Source organism: Octopus sinensis, linkage group LG19, assembly GCF_006345805.1.
Source record: "Octopus sinensis linkage group LG19, ASM634580v1, whole genome shotgun sequence".
In the NCBI taxonomy this organism is placed as follows: Eukaryota; Metazoa; Mollusca; class Cephalopoda; order Octopoda; family Octopodidae; genus Octopus; species Octopus sinensis.
The window spans coordinates 50268076-50276014 of NC_043015.1; positions in this window are offsets into that span (position 1 = coordinate 50268076).

A 7939-nucleotide genomic window follows, 5' to 3' on the forward strand; every position below is an offset into this window, starting at 1 on the left:
TTGTAGTTTTCTGTATTTGGCAACAGAGATACAAGAACATAGTTTAAGCTCTAGGCAATTCCTGTTGGTCTACTACATGAAATGCCTATTGGAATAAGCTAATGTTATTGTCAAACCCCAATGAAATAGAAGTCAAAACTTGCTGCCAGATATTCTCAGTTTCCTAACCCTTTACCTTTCAGATAACTCAGTGATATTTAATATTTATTTCTTCAAATTGTTTTGAATTAATCATGTATTATCTTGTAGCTTCGAGATTTCGATGTTGTGATTGTTTATTTTCATCATGACATTGTAGGGTAGGTGTAAGAAGCCATTTCTCGACAATTTGAACATACAACAGATAGAATATTTAGTCCAGATATGGTTGGTTTAAATGCTAAAGGGCATATGGAACAAACTGCCGGCATCAGTTGCTAGTTGTCGGAGCACTGCATCCTTCAAAACTTCCATGCTTTCTGAGATTTGCCAGCACTACACCTGATTTTCTCCCCTCCATATACACACAAGCATGTATCTGACTCATGCATTGTTTGCTTTCCAGACATTTGTACATTACTGCATGTGCTTTATATGCACTGTCTGACAAGTTGTGGTGCACCTGAGCACTGTATACAGTAATTTCATTATTATTATTATTATTATTATTATTATATTGGATAATGAAGTCCTAGAGACACCTTTATAAATACAGAGATGTTGCGATGGGTTAGGGTCACAGTTGGAATTCCTCTGATTGAAGCTCTGATCCATCAAGGTGACCAGGAACCAAATTACAACATCTTCAGGGATTTCTATCAAAAATTGCACTAGGGTTGTCTATAAATTTGAATTTCTTGTTTTGGGACTGTTATTGTAATAGTTGAAAGGTGATAAAACAATTCATTTGTTAATACCTTCCTGGTGACATCAATATACAGCCATGCCTTGGTGACTTCTCTAAAATATTGGCAGGGTTTATAACAAACTTTTTCTGGAAACTCACTTTGAAAATGGTGATTAGACAATGGTGTGAGAACATTTTTCTAGAGTAAAACTAAGCCATACACACATACATACATACATACATATAGTAAAAGGACATAGGCACGAAACATCAAAGACTCTTCCATTTTTCCTGAGTGTCGAACTGATACACCATGTTTATTGTCCCTTCACCTGTGTCTTTTGTTTTTTTGTATAATTTTATACACACACGTATATACATATACACTTTATTGCGGGTTAACAAGGCGACAATGATGATGATGATGATGATAATGATGTCCTGTCATCATCAGAATGTCATGTTTTATGATCAAACCGCTTCATCATCTACCTTCTTTTAACAACTGACATGTGGGATTGAACCTGGAATCACATTGTTGCAAAGCAAGTACCTTAACCACACAGCCATGTCAGCACCCATAAAGACTTTTTTGTTAGAGATGTTGGTTGTAACATTAATTAAGATGGATTTTTTTTCTTCTTTCTTGACAGACAGAGATAATTGGAAAATAATTAAAACTAGATTTTCAGATTTTTAAGTTCTTGGGGATTCACAGATTCATAACAGCTAATTAATAATATTGATTTCTGAAGTTGGTACAAGGATTTTTGGATTTTCTTTTCTTTCTTTCTTTTTTTTTAGAAGAAGGAGCAAAAGAAGACAGAGTCTGTTTAAGGATATTGGTAATCATCATCATCATCATCATCATCGACATCGCTGTGGCGGTGGTGGTGGTTGTTGTCATCATCATCATCATCATCAACATCACCATCATGGCTCTCGTGGTGGTGGTGGTGGTGGTCGTCGTCGTCATCATCATCATCAACATCAGCATCATGGTTCTTGTGGTGCTGATGGTCATTGCTGTCATTATCATCATCATCAACATCGCCGTGGTGGTAGTGGTCGTTGTCGTCGTCATTATCATCATCAGCATATCAACATCATCATCAACATCAGCATTGTGGTTCTTGTGGTGATGGTCATTGCTGTCATCATCATCATCATAATTATCGTCATCATCATCATCATCACCAGTGTCTTCATCATCGTTATTGTCGTTATCATCATCAGCATCATCATCATTGTCATCATCGTGTTCATCGTCATCATCGTCATCATCACTATCATCATCATCATTATTTGAAGATGTGTAAAATGGAAGTGACACAGCCAGCAATTTGAAGAAGGTTAAAAACTCACACAAGTTGTATTTATGTGGCTTACTTGATCAGCTAGAAAGAACCACTAAATCTCTTTCAAACAAGTCCCTACTACCTTCGGGCCAACAACAGAGCCTCTATATTGTTAGTCACCTGCTCAAAATAGCAGCGAAATCTCTCCCAAATAAAACTCTGCCCATCTTTGGGCCAAAAATGGGACTGCTGTATACTTGGTCATCTGCTTGAAATAGCCACCTAAGCTCCCTCAAATAAAGCACAGCCATTTTTGAGTCTATAAAAGAACCTCTAAAACAGTCCCTGGATCTGGATCAATAGAATTATTAAAGCTTTGGATAAAATGCATTGTGGATCTTTACATTTTTTCTGGGTCTTGATACTCTGAGTTCAAATCCTGCTGGGGTCAAATACAGCCTTTTATCCTACTTCAACATTTAAATTTGATTTGTCGAAATATTTTCGTCGCTTTGAGACAGTAACCTGTTCACTGACAAAATTCCATGCTGCATCTCAGATCAGGTTACTTGCTATGCAAGTACATCTCTGTAATTCCTAATAATTACTCAATTATAAAAATACAATAGAATTTTTTAAACATCCACAGGCTGTAGGGGTTCCGCAGAGTAAAACAGGAATCAAAAGGGGTCCATGGGTAAAACCTGGTTTGCAAGATTCTTTATGTGAATTTGTGTGTTGAAGTAAATTTTGTTGTAATACCTTATTATCTAACTCACTCACTGCTTCAATTTCCATCCATTTATTATTTATAATTTCTTTCATCCAAAATGTTCGTTCCTTTTGCAACCTTGTCAATGGACGTTGACTCTGCCCATTATTCTAACTCTTTGGAAGGAAAGAAATATAAATAATAGATGAGTGGAAATCGAACCTGTGTGTTAGAAAAGAAGGCATTAAAACAATATAACTGATAAAGTAATAATAAAAATTTCTTTATATTTATATCTGGAATTACCAAACAAAAATTCACTGCAACCTTCACCATAGGTTTGATGTGGAACTAACTATTTCAAGAGTTACCTGTGTGTGATGATTAGACATATTACAACTCCTGTTTTGGTTCTTGATTTACGTAACCTGCACAGCTACATGTCACTGATTGATCTAATTAAAAACGAAACAAAGAGACATATCATCATACGTGATGAACATGGACTAAAGAAAAGGAAAAAATGCTTTTTCTTGTTTTTCTTCATCAATGTTCTGCTGGAATCATGACTTGGTTGTTCTTCACCAGACACGAGATCATCTCATGTCATGACATACCTTTGCCTACTTTCCGCACACTTTGTTATACGTTGCAGGTGGCAAGGGGTCTTAATCACTGTTGTTTGTCACATACAAATACAATTATCATGTATTGTGTGTGGTAAGTAGCTTGCTTACAAACCACATGGTTCTAGGTTCAGTCCCACTGTGTGGCAACTTTGGGCAAGTGTCTTCTACTATAGCCTCGCGCCGACCAAAGCCTTGTGAGTGGATTTGGTAGACGGAAACTAAAAGAAGCCCATCGTATATATGTATAATGTATATGTATGTATGTATATATATATATATATATGTGTGTGTGTGTGTGTGTGTGTGTTTGTTTGTGTTTGTCACTCCACCATCACTTGACAACCAATGCTGGTGTGTTTACATCCCTGTAACTTAGCGGTTTGGCAAAAGAGACCTATTTGTTTACTACCCACAAGAGGCTAAACACAGAGAGGACAAACAGATTAAGTCGATTACATCGACCCCAGTGTGTAACTGGTACTTAATTTATCGACCCCGAAAGGATGAAAGGCAAATTCGACCTCGGCGGAATTTGAACTCAGAACGTAACGGCAGATGAAATATGGCTACGCATTTCGCCCGGCGTGCTAACGATTCTGCCAGTTCAGCAAAAGAGACCGATAGAATAAGTACTAGGCTTACAAAGAATAAGTCCTGGGGTCAATTTGCTCGACTAAAGGTGGTGCTCCAGCATGGCCACAGTCAAATGACTGAAACAAGTAAGAGTAAAGGAGTATGTGATCATAGTTATATAGAACACAACTGACAGTCGTAATGGCACGGAACGATTTTTACCAAAAATGATGTCAAACTCAGTTTTATGATTTTACAGACTTTGGAAAACTGATGGATGGTACTGTTACAAGGTTTGTTTGTATGTGTTACCTTGGAATCTACTATGTTGAATTACGGCATTTCATCACTCACGCTTATTAAAGACAATCTTCCACAAAGTTCACACACAGCACCATACCGAAATCTAGGAGTGCTATGGCATTCTATAAAGCTACAGAGTTAAAATTTTGTGTGTTAGATAAACCAAACACAGTTATGTATGTGTGTGTGTGTGTGTGTGTGTTTGTTTGTGTTTGTCACTCCACCATCACTTGACAACCAATGCTGGTGTGTTTACATCCCTGTAACTTAGCGGTTTGGCAAAAGAGACCTATTTGTTTACTACCCACAAGAGGCTAAACACAGAGAGGACAAACAGATTAAGTCGATTACATCGACCCCAGTGTGTAACTGGTACTTAATTTATCGACCCCGAAAGGATGAAAGGCAAATTCGACCTCGGCGGAATTTGAACTCAGAACGTAACGGCAGATGAAATATGGCTACGCATTTCGCCCGGCGTGCTAACGATTCTGCCAGTTCAGCAAAAGAGACCGATAGAATAAGTACTAGGCTTACAAAGAATAAGTCCTGGGGTCAATTTGCTCGACTAAAGGTGGTGCTCCAGCATGGCCACAGTCAAATGACTGAAACAAGTAAGAGTAAAGGAGTATGTGATCATAGTTATATAGAACACAACTGACAGTCGTAATGGCACGGAACGATTTTTACCAAAAATGATGTCAAACTCAGTTTTATGATTTTACAGACTTTGGAAAACTGATGGATGGTACTGTTACAAGGTTTGTTTGTATGTGTTACCTTGGAATCTACTATGTTGAATTACGGCATTTCATCACTCACGCTTATTAAAGACAATCTTCCACAAAGTTCACACACAGCACCATACCGAAATCTAGGAGTGCTATGGCATTCTATAAAGCTACAGAGTTAAAATTTTGTGTGTTAGATAAACCAAACACAGTTATGTGTGTGTGTGTGTGGTGTGTGTGTGTGTGTGTGTGTGTATGTGTGCGCTAGTTTACTTGACTTGGTTAAATAATCTGTTTTCTTTGATTAAAATTCAATGTTTAATAAACTCCACAGCATATTAGAAAGACATTGGAATTATTGATTGGGTCCTAAGACAAAGAAGAATTGATTTATTCCACCCTGAATCTTATTTCATGGCCATATATATATATATAAATAGATCAATATTTCCAATATCATTAAATGATCGATATTTTCAATTTTTCTCTCTCATTAAATGCCAGTGTTATTTAAAAAGGTTGAACGGATGAATGGAAACCTATATTTTGCAGAGAGCTTGTAATGTGGGGCAGTCCTCTTATGAACCGTTAACTGAAGATCACAATGATTTTGTTACTCTCTGATAGTTATTGCTCTCTCTCTCTCTCTCTCCACTGCCTTTACACCCAGGGAAATGTCTGGGTATATTTAGCCCCCACCCACCACTGCAACATGCTTTTTTTCTCTCCACTATCCTTGCAGCCACCACATCAAACCAATCACAGCTGTAACCACTGCAGACATACAGCAACTATTTTTAGTTCTCACAGAGAATTCGTTCTCTGATCTTGTCTTTGGATTGTCTCTTGCATGTGTCTGCCACATCTTTGGTGAAGTTTTTCTGCTTCCCATTCCAGTGCAGAAATCAATGCTCTGCTGGCTTTCTTCTGTCTGATGCTGACCAAAGAGAACACTGTAGATGTAGCTACATGCCCACAACACCTCACCCCCACTGGAAGCACCATTCATTGCTGTTCTCAAGCCAAATGCAACTCCCTAAGTCTTTCCCTCTCAAGTTCAGAAATCAATGCTCTGCTGGCCTTCTTCTGTCTGATGCCATTGTGGATCTAGTTACAGACCTTATGACATCCCACCTCTACTGGAAGCACCATATACTCCCATTTTCATTCTCACATATTTCCCTAAACCCTTCCCATTATAGACTCTTCAGTTTTATGAGCCAACTTCATGTTACCTCCACAGGCTACCATTAATTCAACGATCAGAACTTGTGCCATGTAAAAAACATCTCTGCTGGTGCCTTCTATAGAGCACTCATGTTGGCACCATGTAAAAAGCACCTTTGTTGGTGCCATGTAAAAATGCACTCACGCTGACACTATGAAAAAAAGTACCCAGAATATTCTGTAAAGTGGTTGGCATTAGGAAGGACATCCATCTGTAAAAATGCTTTGTCAGGTGAGTTTTATTAGAACACAAGCACTTCTTTTGAACTCTACCAACATCTTCCAGTCATTAGAGCCAGACAAAAGTCTGGGTCCTAGCTACTCTTTCTTTATGACCCCATAGTTATCCTTTTCTGCCTTCAATGTAGAAAACTACAAGGTGTAACTTAGTGATGGATCTCATTGTATTAATGCTGTGGCACTGATGTTGTTGCACAGATGTTTTCTCTGCATCAGTAAGTATACTGAAGACTTGTCTGAGCTACCAGAAATATTCTGTAAAGGATGACCTGCAATGCTGTCAAACCATGTACCAAAAGCTGTCAACAGTCTCACTCCAGTCCCATCATCTTATATATGGATGGAACCACATTAACTGTGAAGTAGGCAATTCAATTGATCAAATAACTGAATTGTCATACATTTTTGAATTCATTGGTTACTTCAAGATGTTTCCACAAAGTAGAATTTACCTGGAAATGGTAATTCCTCTGGATGTAAATAAACACTAAGAACAATATTTCTCTTTTAATCTCAAACTATCAATGTTCTATAAAGACTAGAAAAACATCCCATTAATTTCCTTGAGATTGTAATAATTTTCATCTTTAATTTTAATGAACTATCTCATTTTGTAATATGTCTAATAATTACAGATTATAGCATGCTGAAGAGTTCTAAAAAGAATGAAATAGTACTATACATGACTACCACCAATCAGAAATTGTAAAATCTTCATAAAAAGTACATATACAAAAATAAATTAAACATGGCATAGCTGTGTGGTAAGTAGCTTACCAACCACTTGGCTCTGGGTTCAGACCTACTGTGTGGCACCTTGGGCAAGTGTCTTCTACTATAGCCTCAAGCCAACCAAAGCCTTGTGAATTGGTAGACAGAAACTGAAAGAAGCCCATCATATATATGTATATATATATATATATATATATATATATATATATATATGTGTGTCTGTGTTTGTCCCCCAACATCACTTGACAACCAATGTTGGTGTGTTTACGTTCCCGTAACTTAGTGGTTTAGCAAAAGAGATCGATAGAATAAGTACTAGGCTTACAAAGAATAAGTCCTGGGGTCGATTTGCTTGACTAAAGGCAGTGCTCTAGCATGGCCACAGTCAAAAGACTGAAACAAGTAAAATAATAAAAGAGTAAAAGAGATACAGATTATTCTGTCAAATGTAATACTTATTGATTCTCATTTGTTTTGAATCATTTCTGCATTATGTTATAGCTTTGAAATTTCAATGATGTGATTGCATATTTTTAGAATGACATTGTAGGGTAGGAGTGAGAGGCCAGATTTTGACAGTTTGGTTATAAAACAGGTACAGATAGAATATTTGGGTGGGATATGGCTGGTTTGAATGCTAAAAGGTTAAACTGATTTAAATTAAAACC